The sequence below is a fragment of the Oncorhynchus gorbuscha genome, linkage group LG20 (assembly GCF_021184085.1).
Source record: "Oncorhynchus gorbuscha isolate QuinsamMale2020 ecotype Even-year linkage group LG20, OgorEven_v1.0, whole genome shotgun sequence".
Taxonomy (NCBI): Eukaryota; Metazoa; Chordata; class Actinopteri; order Salmoniformes; family Salmonidae; genus Oncorhynchus; species Oncorhynchus gorbuscha.
In genome coordinates this window covers 20,946,843-20,969,585 of record NC_060192.1, presented here as the reverse complement: position 1 = coordinate 20,969,585, position 22,743 = coordinate 20,946,843, and positions in this window count along the sequence as shown.

Here is a 22,743-nt window from a genome sequence, read left to right as displayed (position 1 = left end):
AATAAAAAAAATAATGTAAGTCTGTACATTACTGCACATCATACAATGTACTATACAGCCCACAGTAGCTTCAGCATCATTAGTATTCCTCTCCAGCAGGCCAGACCAGGAAGCACTATCGGTCCTGAGGAGCCCATTGAGATGAACAGCACAGAGATATGGAGCCACAGTGGATATTATAGATGAACCTGGAGGGCAGGACCTCGGGGAAAAATACAAGTGTTGGCCATTATGGATGACCAAAGCTCTGGACTCTCATGGGAAGACAATTATGTTTTTATTAAGGAAGAACGCTGTGGGGCCAGCAGTGTTAAGCTGAGTTACCACTCACCAGTGTCTACAGTAGTACCATGGTCATGCAGCACAGAGGACATGAAAGGAATCATTTAGTTATTTTGAAAGCCTCAGAGTGGCGCATCAATGAAATAGCTTTTAAGTTATAATTTTACCTTGTAAATAATCAAGAAATCTTTTGAGTAATTTTAACCTTTTAAGTCATCATCTTTTTCGAGAATGGCTGTTGCATAGATTTCTCTTTTATCCTGTCAAGTAAACAAGGTGTTTTTGGTCTATTGTCTTTTTTTATAGAGAGTAATTTCTGTTGTGCCTTTCATGTTTGGTAACTATGATAAATCCTCACAAATTTCACTCCACTTCCACCATGTACAAACACTCAAAAGGTCACAAAGCGTGTCTTCACTCAATAGGCTAACACACATCTAAACTGAGTCAACATAATGCAAGTACTCGGTGGTGCCTCTCAGTAGCATAACAGGGAGAGAGAGATACAGTGAGGCGGAACAGACAGAGGCCCACAGGAGACGGCTTGCTTCCCGTCTGAAGTGACTTCTCTAAATGCCGCGCTTCGTCACTCCCTGAGTGACTGTTACTGTATGCTACCTGCCATATGGCCGTCACAGCCTGGCCCAGCCAGACACCCTCCCTCCCAATCTGTTGGGGTAAGTGCTCCGACAGCTACTGGATTCCCCCCTGTGGACACAGAGCAGCATCACAGTCCAAGGTCAGTGCAGTACAGTCACAATATGTGTAGAGTAGAACATCCGTGTGTTGAGTTCAATTAGGACTGCTAACCAAGTTCCCACAATATGTGGTTTGAAATGTGTCTTAATATCTACCTGGCTCTCACCTATATCTTGCTAGCTTTCTTTTCAATATCTCCTCCTCCAAGACCCAAAGGAACAGGAGAATTCTCGTGTTTTCCATAGAGAGCAACAGAAGTGACTTATATGACTGGGTCATGACTGTCTTGATCAGGTCAGGTTACAGGAGACCACAACCCTACAGATTATCTCTCAACCCCAACAGAGGAGGAGAGATCTAGGGGTCTGAAGATGTGGGGGGGTTTTATGGCCCCTCACACCCCTGGTCTCAGGCCTCAGACAAATTCCTTTGTCCTGTTACTATGGAGAACCAGCCTTAGAACATTAAACATGAATTAAAGGGACTTTGGAACAATAGTTTTCGTCAGCTACAATGGTTGTCATGACGATAGATGGAATATGAAAATGTATGTCATTTTTGTTCTGTTATTAAAGGTTAATAGATGACGTTATTATGAAAACATTGTAACGTGAAGAGCTTTCCTAGTATATGTTTGATGTTTATACATTGATTGGGATATTTTCCATACAACGTACAAAGAGAATGTTTTGGGAGAAATTAAATGTGAATTTAGTTGTCTAAAATTGGATTTGAGAAAAATTTAGACCGTGCCTCATTAACTTGGTACGCCCAGAGAATTGCCCTAAAGGCGGTTACGCCCACTTCTGACCCAAGAGTATAAAAGCTGTGAGGTCTAAAAAAGTAAACAAACCCAGAACGCAATGCAAGTTTGAGGACAAAGAAATCCTTTTCGACCCAAGCTACAGATGAGTAGCTGTGTCTCAGTGGGTGAATTCAAGTCCAACCACCTAGCCTCTATCTCCCATCGAATCGTGGTATCTAAAGGGTTTCATTCCTATGCTGTGAGCTCTGAGCTACAGAGCTGTCTGTCCTCAGAAGACCCCTTCCAGAGAAAAGGGTGAGGGAACCGACTCCTAAGCCAAAAAGGACACTGACACCGGGAGGACGAGCAGGGAGGTGCGCAGGAGAAGTGCGTCATCGAACAGCGGAACGGTCCACGCAGAGAATCCTCGGAGATCATCCCCATGTAATTACATCATTATATTCTGACCCATAAGAGCGGCAGTTTGGGGCAAGGCTAGGGTTAGAATAGCATAGCTGACAAATTCCCCCAAATGTATATTTCTCTTGTGTACTTTCTTTTTTCTCTCTCTTTTGAAATTCCCATTGTGGGTAACACGAGCCATAGTGTGTTGGCCCATTATACTAAGTTCTAATCAATAGCCTATAATGTGTTTTGTCTATGTGTATCTTTTATCATCATTTTCGCTTTTTAGTGAATAAATGTTCGACTAAGATTGGTGTGGTACGAATTCATTCATTGGTGAGACCCGGGTCCTTGCAGATTCACGGGCTATACGACGTTCAGAACGAGATTGTTAGAGGCAACTGGTTAATTAGTGGCTTTTGTAAAATCGATATTCTGATATTCTTTGAGTTAATCTGGGAAATAGAAACTCAATAAAAACCAGTTTTCCCATGGTGCCCCAGGTTAATGAGTTAATCACGCAATTAGAAACTTTAATCATTCGATGAACAACAGTCGTCACATTAACTAATACAACGTCACGACAACTGCTATGTCCTTTGTTAAGCTGTAATTCCCCAACCCACTCTACTATGATCACTTGGCTACAAATGCCTCTCCCTAATGTCAATAGGCCTTGTCTACTGTTGTTTTGGTAAGTGATTATTGTCTTATTTCACTGTAGAGCCTCTAGCCCTGCTCAATATGCCTTAGCTAGCCCTTTTGTTCCACCCCCACACATGCGGTGACCTCACCTGGCTAAAATGGTGCCTCTAGAGACAGAACCTCTCTCATTGTCATTCAATGCCTAGGTTTATCTCCACTGTACTCACATCCTACCATACCCTTGTCTGTACATTATGCCTTGAATCTATTCTCCGAACCCAGAAATCTGGTCCTTTTACTCTCTGTTCCGAATGCACTAGACGACCAGTTCTCATAGCCTTTTAGCCATACTAAAGTACCATCTTAGATATCATCCTGACCAACCTGCCCTCTAAATACACCTCTGCTGTCTTCAACCAGGATCTCAGTGATCACTGCCTCATTGCCTCCGTACGTAATGGGTACACGCTCAAATGACGCTTTCTGCTGTCAATGACTGGAATGGACTGCAATAATCACTGAAGCTGGAGCCCTCTCGAACTTTAAGCATCAGCTGTCAGAACAGCTTACCGATCACTGTACCTATAGACATCCAATCTGTAAACAGCACACCCAACTATTTGAGAACTTAGACACTGTCTTGTTGGCCTAAAGTTATATCCTAATTTGACTTTGGTGCAGGTCATGTTCTTCACATTACCGTCTCTTGTAAACACATACTATATCAAATAAAATCAACAGTTATTTGTCACATGGACAGGATACAGAAGATGAAGAGAAATGGTTACTTGCATAGTGGAGTCTTTTGTTTAGACATAGCTAGCTAGCTAGCTAAACAATTAACCATAATCCAACTCATAACGTTACTACCCTGCATGAATCTGCAGGTAGCTAACCAACCAGTTTCAATGTTAGCTAGCTAGCTAATGTTAGGCTATAACTAGCAATGCAAATGGCTCTGCGATACGGATAATATTACACAATGTTAGCTAGTGACCAGCCAGCTAACATTAGCTAGCTAGCTAACAGTATGTTTTAACTTGAAATGAAAATTACTTTCTGACAAAATTATAAACACATAATATCTGAAAATGTAGCTAGCCAGACGATCTTACTTGTATACATTGATGGATGCTTCCTCTCTGTCACGGATGCCATGGTTGCCTTTAGTTTGAAGATGTAATCCAGAAACAGGTGTTTTATACAAACGCCTTCTATGTGTTCTCATTTCAACTGCAATCAAACACCAGAATTTTCTCCATCTCCTTAGCTATCATACTCTAATTTATATATGTTTTTACCTTTAATTGGGCAAGTCAGTTAAAAACAAATTCTTATTTTCAATGATGGCCTAAGAACAGTGGTTTAACTGCCTTGTACAGGGGCAGAATGGCAGATTTTTACCTTGTCAGCTCAGGGATTTGATCTTGCAACCTTCTGGTTACTAGTACAGTGTTCTAACCACTAGGCTACCTGCCACCCCGGGCATTTCACTGATTTCAAAACTCAGAAACTTGGTCAAAACTCGGTACAAGCAGAGTTTGTAGCATGGTTGGGTGCAACTGGGCAACAGAGCTCTGAAAGGGGCAGCAGCATTTTAAGAGGACAATGACATACTTGTAATAGAAACAAAAAAATCATATTTTTTGACAATTACTATTTATTGACTACATTTTTTTATATACAGAAGTCAGTTGCATGAGAGCCCAAATTTGAGGGCTGTTCTCTAACAGTTTCATTGCAACTTTTTATTTTACAATACATAGTTGTGCTGTTGTCTTGATGTTCTCTGAAGGAAGTCCTCACTGTCTCAGATTTGAAAAAACATCTGTTCTAAGAGATGAGCTCCTTGGTGGCCATCCATAAACCAAGCCCTCTGACTGTGCCTGAGGCAGGATACACATTAGATAGGAACACTACACAGCATCCTCTAGGCACTGTAGGGACAAGCATACAGTGGAACCCACAGTTTTTGACATTTCTGAATATTTAAATCTGTAATAAATTCAATTTCAAACACTTTTATCCTTATTCTTTTCTTTGTTCTATTGGTATCTTCACATGTGGCGAGGCGGCATTTACCACACCAATTTTCAATCCGGTGGCAGCACCACACCACAATACATTGAAGCAAAGGGGCAAAATGCAGTTTTTTTTAAATCAATTTGCCTCATGATTTGTCAACTTGCACACAATTTCTCTGCCCTTGACATCTAAGTGCAACTGCAGGCTCTTTGTGTGTCTTGACCAATCAGATTCATGGAAATCGCAGGTCGTGCGGGCCAAGCACCATGCACAAGTTCAAGGCGCGCTCTCCACTTTCCTCCTGTATTTATTTAGCACTCCCAATAGACACAAGCAAAAACTCTTTCATAAATGTAGCAGCCTATACACCTGAACACTAGCAATATGACATGCTGTATTGCATGGAAACTAGAATATTTTTCAGACTGATCAACTCTGACAGCAGCTGCATTGTCTAGCCCTGCTATGCACCCTGTACCTCTGGTTAGAGTAAACAAAGTGGTACATTGTGTATTTATAGCCCAAATGTTTGTGAGAAAATGTGAATGGGATCAAAATTGGTTTATATTCAATCCAAAACTATTAACTGGAATGAATCATTAAACAAAATAGCTTTCATAGACTGTGTTAAACAAAATAGCTTTCATAGACTGTGTTAAACAAAATAGCTTTCATAGACTGTGTTAAACAAAATAGCTTTCATAGACTGTGTTAAACAAAATAGCTTTCATAGACTGTGTTAAACAAAATAGCTTTCATAGACTGTGTTAAACAAAATAGCTTTCATAGACTGTGTTAAACAAAATAGCTTTCAAAATAGACTGTGTTAAACAAAATAGCTTTCATAGACTGTGTTAAACAAAATAGCTTTCATAGACTGTGTTAAACAAAATAGCTTTCAAAACAAATAGACTGTGTTAAACAAAATAGCTTTCATAGACTGTGTTAAACAAAATAGCTTTCATAGACTGTGTTAAACAAAATAGCTTTCATAGACTGTGTTAAACAAAATAGCTTTCATAGACTGTGTTAAACAAAATAGCTTTCATAGACTGTGTTAAACAAAATAGCTTACATAGACTGTGTTAAACAAAATAGCTTACATATACTGTGAGTAAAAAATGTATTCGGCCTACACGATGCGATCCTCCATACAGCAAGCTCAGCCCTGTGACTTTTGTCAATGATGTTGCTTTCTCTGAATCTGTGTATAGCAAACCTCCCTAGTCCTTTAAAATAGAATACATATGAACAAGTACAAGGTTGCTGCGGGTTGACAGGGTTTTTATCCTCCCCAAGCCCAGGAGTTTTTCCAGGAGTAAAAAACAACAACAAGTGACCTGATTAGAACAACTCTGGTCCCATCATAGCCCATCTTAAACCTTTTTTTAACAACAGATGTATCACGTCATGTCGTATAACGTCCGGGCTTATACCTGGTTAAGTTACCAGATCAGGAAAAACTACAGGCCCCAGATCATTTTTTTCACTGCACCCTCACTGGGACCTGTTGTGCCACCTCTGATCTTGACCCAAATGTTGGACTGTATCCCAACTGTGCTGCTGTCTATACCCACACTATTAAAACACTATTAAAATCAAAGAATATATCATGTTGGTGTACATGCTCTCGGTTGTTGTTTCGGTGTCAGGTTCTTAGTGAGTGGGGTGAGTTCTGAGATGTGGTGCCTGTCACCTTCTGTCCATGGCATGCTGTGGCATGCTTCTCTAGGTAGGAGTGTAGGGTCATACTGTCCAACTCCTGGGCATTGGGGGTCGTCATGGGGTCCACCACTGACACTGTGGAACTCAACCTGTCAATCCGACACACAGCACATACACGTAGGCACAGCACACACATTAATGATAATGCATTCAGACAACTGAGGGAACGGTCAGAGGAAAAAGAAGAAAAATAATCTGAACAGTTTTTCCCTGGGGTTTTGCCTGCTACATAAGTTCTGTTATAGTCACAGACATGATTGAACCAGTTTTAGAAACTTCAGAGTGTTTTCTATCCACACCTACTAATCATATGCATATAATATATTCTTGGCATGAGTAGCAGGAAGTTGAAATTGTGCACGATATTTATCCAAAAGTGGAAATGCTGCCCCCTATACCCTAACAAGTTAATAATATAGACCATTGAGACAGCTAAAATATAATTGACATATAAAGCAATACAATATTACAGTATTACTATTATAATATTACAGTATTCATAATTTCTACATTGGCCTCAAACCGTTGTTTGAAGCCCATTTCTTTGCAATCTTCTTGGTGTTCACTGGATCTGTTCTGTTGTTGCTTCCATCCCTCTCCTCAATCTGGGTTCAAACCTGACCACCAGGGACGCATCGACAACTGTCACTCACGAAACATAGCTCACCATTTCACATAAGCTACATTTACCACCCTTTGACCGCAGTAGGGAAGAGCCAAACTGAGTGATCGTGTTCAACAGCATTAATGTAACAGTGTTGCTTCCATCCCACTCCTTTCCCCAACCTGGGCTCGAACCAGGGACACTCTGAACACATCGACAACTGTCACCCACAAACCATTGTTACCATTTGCTTCACAAAAGCCACGGCCCTTGCTGAGCATGAGGAACAACCACGCCAAGGTCTCAGAGAGGGGGGCGTCACCGATTGAACACTATTAGCAAGCAATTTCACATTGGCTATATTAATAGTGTGTTTATATGCCATCATTATGCTGCGAGACCACAGCAACGCAGTCTTCTATGGACCAGTTTATGCCAAAGTCTGTCTGTAGCAAAACAAGTCCAAATTGACATTGCATTGGCTTAAATGATTGCCACCAATTTGCAGCCATTTTCAAAATCACTTATTCCACAACTGTACAAGAGAACACAGGCTTCAGGAAAGTGTCCAAAAAGCTACTGCAGTTTGCCTTACCACTGACTGCTGGACATCAATGGTAACCACTTCTTACAGGTTACATGTCACTTCACTGAAATTTTTTCGATGTCTAGCTGTCTTCTGGAGTGCTTTGAGTTCAGCGACAGACACACCTCAGAGAACTTGGCAGAGGAACTGTTGAGAGTGGCCAGAGAATGTCAAGTAGATGGAAAAGTGGTCTGTTGTGTTAGCGACAATGCAGCTAACATAACCAAAGCCATGAAAATATTAAAATGGACCCATCATACCTGTCTTGCCCACACAATCAACCTGATTGTAAGAGATGCTCTGAAGGTGATGACAAAGTGTCTGAAAGCAGCTGTGGAATACTTCCACAGGAGCACAGTAGGTGCTGAAAAACTAAAGTCTACACAATGCCAGATTGGGATGCTGAGCTGAGGCCTAACAAGACTGCACTACAAGCCTCAAAAATGATAGTCCTGTGTAAGGGTCTGCAGCGAATCACAGCCAGCCGCCAGAAGAAGCTAATGTAACCACAGGACATGTGACAGAGTTGATGGACACCCTATGTTCAACAATGGACAGAAAGTGCCACAGAATGGAATATAATCACGTGCTATCAGAAACCGCTGCACCCAACCGTTGACCCCAGGATGAAGAAGTTAGCCTTCAGTGATGCCAGAGCGGTTGATGAGGCTCTTCAAAGAATAACCTCAGCAGCAGGGAGGGACAGTCCCAGCAGTCAGCTGGCTCAGGCACCAGGGCAACAGGAGGAAGAGGGATCAGATGGAGCAGAAGCACCAGCAGTAGTGCCACAAACGTCTGCTGTTTGGATGCTGTTTGATGAGAGAGCAACTGGGCATGCAGCACGAAGGAATACCTCAGCAGTTGCAATTATGAAGGGCCAATCCTATATGGAGGAGCCCCTCCTCCAAAGATCATTTTTGAGGCTGTCACATAGCTGAAAAGAGAGAACAGTAACTTATTAGTTCAGGTTCATGTCGAGCCCCTCCTCCAAAGATCATTTTTGAGGCTGTCACATAGCTGAAAAGAGAGAACAGTAACTTATTAGTTCAGGTTCATGTCGAGCCCCTCCTCCAAAGATCTGCAAATCCTCTCAGCTGGTGGAAGAACAAGGCCTCTGTCTACCCACAGCTTACTAAAGTCATGACAGGGAGACAAATAGTTACTGAGAGTAGAAACCGCATCAGCCCCTCGAAAGTGAGGCATCTTGTATTTCTGAATGCAAATCTCTCATAAAAGCAAAATCTGATCAGCATTACTCTGTGCTGCTGGTTATAACATGGCAGTAAAGAAGATAGAGAAAAGAGGGACCAGTTTTATGTTTTAAGTGGGATGCTGCAGTTTTTTACATTGTTGTTTATTTTTCTTTGATATGGTGCAATGATATTTTATTATGTTGTTCAGATTGTATTAGTTTTGAATGGTTAGATTTATATGCACTTTATTTATAAACATTAAAAAGTTATACTTTCAATGCAGATGTTTAATAGTGTTCTTTTTTCATAACAAACCAAAGCATTTTTAAATACATTGTGGTTAAGGTGGGGTATTATTTCATTTAATAATTTAATTAGAATTGTTTTAACATCAATCATAGTCAAACTATCGCAAATTGTTTGACTTGAAAAAATACAAAACATTTTTTTTAAAGCCGTTTGGGAGCCAAAAGAGCCGGCTCTTTTTGGTGAGCTGAGCCGAACTAGCAGGCTCACTGAAAAGAGCCGGAATGCCCATCACTATCACACGTTCAGATGAAAACCATTTTGGGCAGGAGCACGAGCGCATCACGTGAACAAGCAGTGTACGCAGTCAGACAGACATCAAAGCACATCTCTGGTGCCCAGAGAGCGCACTTCTGAACGGAGAGAGACATATCTCCAGACTCAAAACGCCCCAAAACATGTGGATATTGTGAATAGAAAGTGCATGGCGAACAGGGAAATTTCCCAGCTAAAGGCAAAGAGTGTCCTAAATGTGGAAAATGGAACCACTTTGCAAAAGTGTGCAGAGCTTACTGTGGAAAAACAGTACACACAGTAAGTGAAGATGAAATGTCAATCAAAGACTCAAATGCTGATGAACTGTTTATTGATTCAGTGACAGAGAAAAATCAAATATCAGTGACAGAGCAAGCCTTTGCTGACATTGAGACAGGAACACACGGCACAGAGCTAAAGTTCTAGACACTGGTGCACAAGTAAACATTATTCCTCTGAAGCAGACTGACTGGTTATGGTGGTGAACAGATCCCAGTAAAAGGCACATGCACTTTCAAATGCAAATAGAAGGAAGTGACATGATGTTGGACTTTTACGTTGTTGACACTAGAGCACCTACAGTGCTGGGTCTTGAAGCATGTTTAGACATGGACCTCATCAAGACAGTTTTATCAGTGACAGTATCAGTAGAGACAGACAATGTACTGGACGGGTTTGCTGATGTTTTTGCAGGAATAGGATTATTCCCAGGAGAATGTACCATTCACCTTGACCCAGACGCAACCCCTGTGGTCTACCCACGAGAAAGATTCCCCTTGCTCTCCACGCCCATCTGAAGAAGGCATTGGAGAGCATGGAGCAATCTGACATAGTCACCAAGGTTATAGAACTGTCATATTGGGTAAACACATTAGTGGTGGTGCAGAAACCACGCACAGGCAAGCTCAGAGTATGTCTCGACCCAAGAGAACAAGGCTATCAAACGCCGCAATTACCCTTTACCGACACTAGATGGTATCACACACAAGCTAGCGGGAGCATGCTACTTCAGTGTCATGGACGCCAGATCAGGCTACTTGTCACGACTTCCGCCGAAGTCGGTTCCTCTCCTTGTTCAGGCGGGGCTTGGCGGTCGACGTCGCCAGTCTTCTAGCCACCGCTGATCCACTTTTAATTTTCCATGGGTTTTGTCTTTGTTTCCCACACACCTGGTTTGTCACCAAAGCCCCATACACTACTCACCATTGTGACCTGTACGCTCTCGTTGGTTGGCCCTCGCTTCATACTCGTCGCCAAACCCACTGGCTACAGGTTATCTACAAGTCTCTGCTAGGTAAAGCCCCGCCTTATCTCAGCTCACTGGTCACCATAGCAGCACCCACTTGTAGCACGTGCTCCAGCAGGTATATCTCACTGGTCACCCCCAAAGCCAATTCCTCCTTTGGTTGTCTTTCCTTCCAGTTCTCTGTTGCCAATGACTAGAACGAATTGCAATAATATCTGAAGCTGGAGACTCATATCTCCCTCACTAGCTTTAAGCACCAGCTGTCAGAGCAGGTCACAGATCACGGCACCTGTACATAGCCCATCTGTAAACAACCCATCTATCTACCTACCTCATCCCCATACTGTAACTATTTATCTATCTATCTTGCGCCTTTGCACCCCAGTATCCCTACTTGCAAATGTATCTTCTGCACATCTACCATTCCAGTGTTTAATTGCTATATTGTAATTACTTCACCACCATGGCCTATTTATTGCCTTAACTCCCTTATCTTACCTCATTTGCACTCACTGTAGAAAGACTTTTTGCTTTCTTTTGTTCTACGTTATTATTGACTATGTTTATTCCATGTGTAACTCTGTGTTGTTGTATGTGTCGAATTGCTATGCTTTATCTTGGCCAGATCGCAGTGGCAAATGAGAACTTGTTCTCAACTAGCCGACCTGGTTAAATAAAGGTGAAATAAAACATTGAAAAATGGAAAAAATAACAGTGGACGACTACAGCAGATACTTCAAACTCGACAAGCTTCACAGTACCACATCTGCAGCTGTGATGCACAAGCTGAAAGCAGCCTTTACCAGGCATGGCATCATAGAGACATTAATATCTGACAATGGCCCAAGTTACAAATAAAATCCGTTTGAATTCTTCACAAAACCATGGGAGTTTACATGTCACCACAAGCCCACATTACCCTCAAAGTAATGGCATTGCTGAAAGATCTGTGCAGATTGCTAAATCACCCATGGACAAAGCAAAAACAGACAAGAGAGACCCCTACCTCAGTCTCCTTGAATACCGCAACACTCCAGTTGACAACGTCAAATCACCTGCCCAGCTAATGATGAGCCGCAGACTTTGCTCAATCCTTCCCAGCACCAAGCAGCAGCTTCAACCTGAGGTCGTCAGCTACAAGGACATTCATGAAAAATATGCACAGAGACAACAACAACAAAAGAGAACTGAACGGCGGACGGAGAGTCAGTTAGAATCCAGGGGCATAGCCTCCAGCAGTCGTCATCCAGCCAGCTGACACTGAACGTTCATATCACGTCCGCAGCGCAGAAGGAGCGAGCGGTGTACCGCCACAATCATCATCACCTACTGAACACAAAAGAACAACACGCTGACGAGATGAACTGTTCCTCTGAAAGAGAGCGTGATGGACTAAACACACACACAGCACAACATACACCATACTTAGCTGGAACACCACAAGAACAGTTGACTGACACAGAAGCCTGCTCAGCTTCATATCGCACAAGGCCAGGAAGAGAGGTCAAGCCCAGAGCTGTCCTAGACCTGTGAAATGTCAAAGGGTGTAGGCGGATCGCTGCCCTAAAAGAGTTCCAGACTGTAAACTTGTTGTTGAAAAGTTGACTTGAAATGCTCTGGTAATGTATTTGTTTGATATGTTGAGATGTCATTGCTACAGTGAAGTTGCTTGAAGTTGAGTTGCTTAGAATTCTTTGTTCCAAAAGTAACAGTATGTTGAATCATTGTTTCAGAGTCTGTTATGTTGATTCAGTTGGTGCAGTATAAATGGTAACTTTACCTTGAGTTCAAAGTACAGAGCATGTTTTCAAAAGAAATGTCTAGAATATGTAAAACATTTTTCTTTTTCGAGAAGGGGGATGTAATATACATATGTGTAAACATACGGAATTGTAATTGGTTGCGTTTTACCTCTGTATCATACTGCGCTATGATTGGTTAAGACCACCCAGGTGGTGAGGTCATGGTCAGTTGATCATGGTATGAGAGAGGTGAACATGCCAGGTATAGCTAGCTAATAAAGAGCTACGTTAAGAAATATCCTGTCGTACTACATTTGATTATTTTGTACAAAGCGTGACAACACCAGAGGTACGCATCCAAGCCGCTGTCACAGTTTAGATGTCGAGAACAGAGTAGGCAAGTGCGGTCGAAAATCCAGCTCCACTTCCTTTCCAACCACTCCACTATAAACCACTCCTCGCTCATCACAAAAGAAAGTCAAGTAAAATGCGGCTCACAATTCGCTCCAGTCATTAAAATCACAATTTAACCATCACTATTTATTTTTGTGATTACCCTGACATACCATTTGGTTTTTAAGTATTGAAACCGAACCATATGATTTCAATAAACAACACGAAAAGGTGACTGTAAGAAGCACTTATCATTTCAAATAAGAATACATGTCGTATTAAAACAGCATATAAACACTCATATAAGTCAGGATTCAAACAAGTAGATTAAGAACAAACAAAAATGTATTATTTAGAATATATTGTTTCAAGGTTATAGCCTACAAAGAAATACATTTTTTTACCCCTTTTTCTCCCCAATTTCGTGGTATCCAATTGTTGTAGTAGCTACTATCTTGTCTCATCGCTACAACTCCCGTACGGGCTCGGGAGAGACGAAGGTTGAAAGTCATGCGTCCTCCGATACACAGCCCAACCAAGCCGCACTGCTTCTTAACACAGTGCGCATCCAACCCGGAAGCCAGCCGCACCAATGCGCCGGAGGAAACACCGTGCACCTGGCCACCTTGGCTAGCGCACACTGCGCCCAGCCCGCCACAGGAGTCGCTGGTGCGAGATGAGACAAGGACACCCCTACCGACCAAGCCCTCCCTAACCCGGGCGACGCTAGGCCGATTGTGCGTCGCCCCACGGACCTCCCGGAGAAATACATTTTGAACCATATGGGAGTACAACGCACTAGGCACTCAGCATTTAAACATTTCATTGTGTTAAATCATTATAAAAAATATCTGAGGGTAGTACTAAAGGATTTTAGATAAAATAACTTCTTATGGCTGCAGGGGCAGTATTGAGTAGCTTGGATGAAGAGGTGCCCAGAGGTTCCCAGAGTAAACGGCCTGCTCCTCAGTCCCAGTTGCTAATACAGTGGGGCAAAAAAGTATTTAGTCAGCCACCAATTGTGCAAGTTCTCCCACTTAAAAATATGAGAGAGGCCTGTAATTTTCATCATAGGTACACTTCAACTATGACAGACAAAATGAGAAAAAAAATCCAGAAAATCACATTGTAGGATTTTTTATGAATTTATTTGTAAATTATGGTGGAAAATAAGTATTTGGTCAATAACAAAAGTTTATCTCAATACTTTGTTAAATACCCTTTGTTGGCAATGACAGAGGTCAAACGTTTTCACACACTGTTGCTGGTATTTTGGCCCATTCCTCCATGCAGAAAATACTTAAAGTGCATCAATTTGACTGAAATTTGAAAAGAAATTCGAACCGTATTTAAAGTGTAAACATTTTTTGACCATTTGATACTGAACAATAAAATAAAATATAATCAATAAATAATAATACATTCAAATTGATCAGCAACATTAACTTGGCCCTCTACCCTAAGAGTGGATACTGCCTCTCTACACCCAGAATTCACTCAGTGTCTTAATGTGGAGTCAGACATCATATCAATGAACTGGTCCTCCTCTGCAGAGCTGAAACCAGTTGGAGCTGGTGCATTGAAATGATCTCTCACCCAGTCATATTGGGAACTGGTCCTCCTCTGCAGAGCTGAAACCAGTTGGAGCTGGTGCATTGAAAGGATCTCTCACCCAGTCATATTGGGAACTGGTCCTCCTCTGCAGAGCTGAAACCAGTTGGAGCTGGTGCATTGAACAGATCTCTCACCCAGTCATATTGGGAACTGGTCCTCCTCTGCAGAGCTGAAACCAGTTGGAGCTGGTGCATTGAAAGGATCTCTCACCCAGTCATATTGGGAACTGGTCCTCTTCTGCAGAGCTGAAACCAGTTGGAGCTGGTGCATTGAACAGATCTCTCACCCAGTCATATTGGGAACTGGTCCTCCTCTGCAGAGCTGAAACCAGTTGGAGCTGGTGCATTGAAAGGATCTCTCACCCAGTCATATTGGGAACTGGTCCTCCTCTGCAGAGCTGAAACCAGTTGGAGCTGGTGCATTGGGAACTGTTTTCAGGGAAGTACTTTTTAAAGAATCCCATCAGTGATGAAATATGCTCCTTAATATATGGAATCACTGAGGTGGCATCATAGTCTGTAGTGTCAACAAATTCATGCAGGTTCTCGAATGAATCAGCATTTCCTTCATCAAGTCACCTGCCCCACATTGCAAGCATTCGAGTGAAATAGCTGATCTTGTCTGTAACCTGAGGGAGGTGTTGATCTTTCCCTTGAAGAGGTAGATTTAGTTCATTTAGCTTTCCAAATATGTCACTCAGGTAGGCCAGTTTTGCCAGGAAGTTCTCAACACTCAATTTTTCTGCGAGGTCATACTTGTGCTCCTGCTCCGAAAACATTCTTATCTGCTCTCTGAGTTCAAAAGCTCGGGACAAGGCTTTTCCTCGTGACAGCCACCTTGCTTCAATGTGAAACAGCACAGCTTGATGTTCAGCTCCCATCTCCTCACATATAGCAGAGAAGACTCTTGTTGTTAGTGGTCTGGTCTTTATAAAATTGACAACACCTACAATGTCAGTCATAACCTCACTTAATTCAAAGGAAAGGTGCCTTGATGCCAGTGCTTCTCTGTGTATAACAGTGTGTCCACTCAGCATTAGGTGAGGCCTTCTTGATGAGTGCCCGTAGTTCTTTTCTCATCCCTGCCATGGTCTGTGCACCATCACTGCAAACACCAATGCAGTTCTCCCACTTTAGCCCATTCTCAGTCAGGAAGCAGTCCAGCATTTTGAATAGCCCTTCAGCTGTGGCTCTGTCTCTGACATATTTTGTCATGTCAAAACGTACATAAGCGATAAACAAACCGTCTTTGTTGCCGTCTGTTGCTTCATCGAACTGTAAGGCAAAACGTTTGTCTTTGAGTTTATCTACCAGCTGTTCTTTAAGATCAGTGTCATTGGACAGAGGGATAGTTGTTATTTTTGCAGCGTCATCCAGCAGGACAAAGACCATGTCTCATGCAGCAGGCAGTATCAGCTCCTCTGCTATGGAGTGGTTTTTTGTTGTTGCACTGAGCAATTTGGTACGCCACCTTATATGATGCTAACAGTGCTCGCTGGTTTACTGAAGTAGCATTCACAAAGTGGGACGATTGTTGGCAATATTCGGCACGTTTTCGCTGAAAAATCTCAAGCGGTTTATCGGTGTGATTGGGGTGTAATGTCTTTAAGTGACGCCTTAATTTATTTGGCTTCATGCTGTCCGCTGTCAACATTTTTAGACACAGTAAACATACCGGTCTTTCCTCGTCTCCCACCGTAGTCACAGTGATGCCAAGCGCTACATACGCTTCTTCATATTTCCTCGTCTTAGCTTTCGGGAGACTTACGTTTGTCTCATTATCTCCGCCTCTCTCCGCCTTTCTTTTCATCCCTGTTAAATATTTTTCCATGGTGTCTCTTAAGGGTTTGTTATCTGCACTTAATATCTCCTGCTCTGTGCTGTGTGCTCTTGTTCGGTGCAAAAAAAAACTACTCCCTGCGGCAAAAAAAGCATGTTCCCCGGAGTCACACGCGCCCCCCCTGGCATCGCTCCGAGCCCCCCCCCCAGGGGGCGCACCTCACTATTTGAGAAGGACTGAATTAAGGAGAGGTATATCTATAATTACATGTGTTACACTTGTATTTTCATTGTATTTTCATTGTATTTCTGTAAAAGTATTTCTGTAAAATTGATGTGGCTATGCAAAATTACTGGATGTTTTTGGAACTAGTGAACGTAACGCGCCAATTTAAACTCAGATTTTTTTATATAAATATGAAATTTAACAAACAACACATACATGTATTGTGTAACATGAAGTCCTATGAGTGTCATCTGATGAAGATCATCAAAGGTTAGTGATTCATTTTATCTGTATTTGTGCTTTTTGTGACTCCTATCTTTGGCTGGAAACATAAACGTTTGTGGTGTTTTCGCTGTAAAGCCTATTTGAAATCGGACACTGTGCTGGGATTAACAACAAGCTTACCTTTAAAATGGTATAAAATACATGTATGTTTGAAGAATTTTAATTATGAGATTTCTGTTGTTTTGAATTTGGCACCCTGCACTTTCACTGGCTGTTGTCATATCGTTCCCGTTAACGGGATTGCAGCCCTAAGACGATAACCCTATTAAAATTGAAATCTCATTGAAAGAGGTAATATGCCAGGTCTATTCGGCCAAAATCAATGATGGCCTATTGTCTTGATAACAGAACGAATGTTAACTCAACTTTTAAGATATCTGATTTTTTGGTTTATAAATACTTTGCTACAATGACAGGGGCTATAGCAGCACACAAGTAGACTACAAATGCATGCTGGACCTGGCATAGCCCTGAGCTCATGAAGTGAGCACTACTTGGAGCAAAATTGGAGGGGGCGAGAAGGCCAATGCTCCATCCAGCCTTTGGAAACCTCCCTCCATGTTCCACTGAAATTGGGCACGCTCTACTCCAACTCAGCTCACATACACTGGTGGAGAACATCAAGTGTTTTGGTGCATAATGAATGCCCAGGCCCGGCCCGTAGGGGGCCTGTCATGCCAAATAGCGTCCACCTGCCAATAATTTCCCCCCCATACGTCACAATGGGATTTAAGAAGCAATTAGCGCCCGTTGCTACTGTATATTAACAGTGTGATGATATAGAGTACATTTTTGTAACGGCTGTTGGTGGAAGAAGGTGAGGACCAAAGCGCATCGTGGTACGTGTTCGTCATGTTTATTCAAACTGAACACTAAAATGCAAAACAACAAAGAGACAACCGAAGCAGCTCCGTCAGGTGCAACACACACTGAACAGAAATTAACTACCCACAAAACCCATGTGGGCAAGAGCTACCAAAGTATGGTTCTCAATCAGAGACAACGATAGACAGCTGTCCCTGATTGATAACCATACCCAGCCAAAACATAGAACACAAAACATAGAATGCCCACCCCACATCACACCCTGACCTAACCAAATAGAGAAATAAAACGGCTCTCTAAGGTCAGGGCGTGACAACAGGTGTGTGACTTTCCAAATCATGTCCAATCAATTGAATTTAGCACAGGTGGACTCCATTCAAGTTGTAGAAACATCTCAAGGATGGTCAATGGAAACAGGATGCATGGATTCTGTTTTTAATTTTTAATACATATCCACATGTATTCACTTTGTCATTATGGGGTATTGTGTGTTGAGTGATAATTATCAATAAATGTCACAATAAGGTGCAGAGCGTTTCGATTTCTCTGCTGGGGGGCAAGGAGACCCCAAGCCCAATATTGGAATCAAGCAGCCTTACTTTACTCCTTAGTCCAAGGACCTTACATGTTCTATTTAAAGAGTAAATCGTCGCTGCAAGACAAACCAGCCACATACTCCATCTAAACGTGAATCGATTCTCAATTGCGATACGGTTCTAGAAACAGAAATCCCTCTACCTTCATATCACCTCAAAAATAATTCCACACATGCAAATTACACACTCAAAAGTACACTGTTGCAGCAGATAGTATCTTTCAGTGACCACTGTTGGTTGCGACCACATGTTCTGCGTGAAGTTTATGGGACTGTTAAATAAATGTTATAACTATTTGGTTCTAATACCTCTTGAAGAGCCTAGAACTACACATTCCCAATTATTCCACATTCATCATCAGAGTTATACAGCAAGTAACCACGTGCTTTCATGATCAGTAAACATCAATGGATCATGTCATTTCAGATACCTGAGGGTAGCCTGACGATATCGCTCAATATTAGGTACCATCAATTGGATATTTGAGTGATATGAAAGTGCCTGACAAGTATGAGTGATTTCGGTTATTTCCCATCCTTTGTGGGCTCCGCCTGACAAGCAGCAGACGGGGGCATTTACCGATTTACTGTTAGCTGATCATGTTTACTATGCAAGCCACTGGTAGAAACGTTGTACAGTTGGCTAAACAGTGGTTAGTAGACATAATGTACTTTTTCTGCAACCAACGTAGGCCTACCCAACAAAGTTAGTTGACATTATCCGCTTTTCAACATTGTTTTTAATCATGATTGCCCGCAACAGCACACATTTCTGTTGTGGGTGCCAGACAAAGTCAACCGATTCAATTCGTTAAGTGTTTGGTGATTAGTTGACAAGTTGAATCAGGTCTGCATGTTCCCAATCAGAGGCAGCTGTCTATCGTTGTCTCTGATTGGGGATCATATTTAGGCAGAAATGTGTCGGCCTACTGGGGGTACTGGAGAACTGGAGTTATGAAACACTTGTCTACAAAACAAGTCTTCAATGATTTTCTCTTCAATCCAGGTTCAATTAGCATAGAAGGTTATCCAAGAGAGAAAAAAGCTCAGACAATTGTCCCTACACAAACCCTTATGCTAAGAATACCATTCCAGGTGCTTCAATAGTTTTCAAGCAGGGTACCACAGAGAGCTATATGTATTTTCAAAGCATTGTTGTATGTTATTGTCTGTTCCATGTTGCCATGATATAACATGTCCCACCCTTTCAGAACCTTATGTACTTGTTGTTTACAGCAATCTGTTAAGCAAGAAAGTCATTCAGTCCCATTACTAACCTATTCCTGAACTCAACACACAGACTCTGGATTTTGGATGTCATTGGAGACAGATTGTTACAAACTGAATATAAAATAACCTTTTCAGCCTATTTCTTCAAGGATGGAAGCCAGAAGACTATTCTTTCCCTGGGGTGACTATCTGGTCTCTAGGTGTGTTGCCACAGGAGATCCTGACAGTTCACCCTGATACCCAGAAGACTATTCTTTCCCTGGGGTGACTATCTGGTCTCTAGGTGTGTTGCCACAGGAGATACTGCCAGTTCACCCTGATACCCAGAAGACTATTCTTTCCCTGGGGTGACTATCTGGTCTCTAGGTGTGTTGCCACAGGAGATACTGCCAGTTCACCCTGATACCCAGTCTCTCTCCTTGAGTATTGTGTTTGCTGTTCCCCTGCTGAACATGTTGAGGTAAATTGCATCTCTCAGTTACTTCATTTCAATGTGCTCTAACAAACTAACACGAGAACACACACTAGGATTCAAGGATCGTTCATCAATGGTTCGTTTCACCATTTAAGAAAATACTTTCAGAGAGAATTATGTAGAAGAAGCTGAATTCAAAATCCCTCCAAGTTTTTCTAAGCAATAGGCCTACAATAGCTATCCAGTATTAGAAGGTCAAATGCAATAGACTTGAGAACCTGTCAATAGAAATGAAATAATTTACAGTGACAGTATTCGAATGGCCCGAGGTGGCAGCATGTGGGCGTAGCTGACCTCTACTGGGTCACAGACCCTCCAGAGGGTCCACGGGGAGATCATATCTTAGAATGACCCTGGGGTGTACATACACACCAGGGCCCTGGGACACTGGAGAGCTGGTTATTATATTGATATTGAGTGGTCAGGGGTCAGCCTAGATACCACCCAGAAGGGCCAACTGGTGAGTGGCATTGATGTTACAAAGTTACTCTAGGTGAGATCTCATTGTATTGTAAAGATCTCCTCTCCACAACCTTTCAAGCAATCAAAATACATGCTGTTATATAAAGTGGTTGGTTCATGGGTAGAACCCATTAATTTTGTTCCAACTGCTAAACTCTTGTTGCTAAGATACAGTGAGCTCCAAAGTATTGGGACAGTGACAATTATACATTTTGGGGGGCTCTTTACTTTGCACTTTGGATTTGAAATGATACAATGACTATGAGGTTAAAGTGCAGACTGTAAGCTTTCATTTGAGAGTATTTTCATCCATATCGTTTAAAAATGACAGCACTTTTTGTACATAGTCCCCCAATTTCCCTATATACGTTTATTTAAGTAGTAAAAAGTGAAGTATTTGGTCCCATATTCATAGCATGCAATGACTACAAGCTTGTGACTCTACAAATGGTTGGATGCATTTGTTTGTTTGTTTTTGGTTGTGTTTCAGATTATTTTGTGCCAAATAGAAATGAATGGTAAATAACGTATTGTGCTATTTTGGAGTCAGTTTTGTTGGAAATAAGAATATGTTTCCAAAAACTTCTACATTAAAGTGGATTCTACCATGATTATGAATAATCCTGAATGAATTGTGAATAATGATGAGTGAGAATGTTACATATGCACAAATATCAACCCCAAGACCTCTCACCATTTTGGGGGGGGGGGTATGATATCTGTGCGTCTTATAACTTTCTTACCCATCATTGTTCATGATTCTTTCAGGATGATCCCTAATCATGGTACCATCCATATTAATGTAGAAGTGTTTAGAAACATATTCTATTCGTATTTACAATAAAAGTCACTCCAAAATGACCATGTACAAAAACTGCTGTAATTTCTAAACAGTTCACCCGATATGGAAGAAAATTCCCTCAAATGAAAGCTGACAGTCTACACTTTAACCTCGAAGTCGTTGTATCATTTCAAATCCAAAGTGCTGGAGTACAGAGACAAAACAACAAAAATGATGTCACTGTCCCAATACTTTTTGAGCTCACTGTATATCAAGCCCCTGCTGATTTTTAACCATATACTTTAGAGTTTTTAAATGTTGTTCTACACCGGTGGGAATAAGTACATTCATGGTAACCGTGCTCTAACTAAGGGGCTGGACTTTGCTGCTGGCGACTCTTCCCTGGATGATGTGTCTCGCTCCATCACTTCCCTGTCACCAGCTTATTCTGCCATGACCAAGGTGTCACTGGTCATGATGAGTGAGACAGGAATTACATTTCAACCTTGACGTGTCAACATTCTGTGTCAACATTCTGGATTATTTAAGCCTGGGTGTTGGACTCACACCAGTAGTGTGGCCTGGTTTTAGTTGGCAGTGATGACTTGAATATCTGATGGTGAGTAGTTTCATGAACATGTGGTTGGTTTTCTCCTCAAGAGAAATTCACCACTCCATATTTTCCTTATCATTGTTATTTGGAGCTCAAGAACCTCCAACTGTACTTCTGAACAATCTTCAGGGTTCAGAAAGACCTTCAAACTGGGGATACGTAAAGTACTTTCACAAAGTGTCACATTAGCAATTGTGTGGACTATTCAATGTCCGTTGGATCTAAAACATTCTCACAATTACTGCAGGTTTAAGTTAGGCCAGTTTCACTAAGCTTCTCAATTCTCTCTATCAGCCAAAATGTTCCTGGTCTTTTACCTCATGTCAATCGGTGCCGCTTTTTCTGTCCTCTACATCTACTACGACTGAAATGACTGCAACACTTAACAAAGAGCTGCAGTTAGTTTCAGAATGGGTGGCAGGGCATAATTTAGTCCTAAATATATATATATTTTTTTTTTTTGTTTTGTTGAACTAAAAGCATTGTATTTGGGACAAATCATTCACTAAACCCTAAACTTCAACTAAATCTTGTAATGAATCATGTGGAAATTGAGCAAGTTGAGGTGACTAAACTGCTTGGAGTAACTTTGGGTTGTAAAACTGTTATTATTTTACATTTACATTTAAGTCATTTAGCAGACGGTCTTATCCAGAGCGACTTACAAATTGGTGCATTCACCTTATGACATCCAGTGGAACAGCCACTTTACAATAGTGCATCTAAATCTTTTAGATGTATCAAAACATATTGATACAACAGTAGCTAAGATGGGGAGAAGTCTGTCCATAATAAAGCGCTGCTCTGCCTTCTTAACAGCGCTATCAACAAGGCACTATTGGGGACAGTAAGATAAATAATGAAGAGAAATTATACATAATACATGTCGGTGCTTATCGGCCATTGGACATAAACAAATGCATCAACGAGTGGTTTGGAAGGAATCAGTGACAGTGGCTAACTGTAAGCATTGCACAGCAATCACTAGTCTGCTATTCAGTGGAGTGG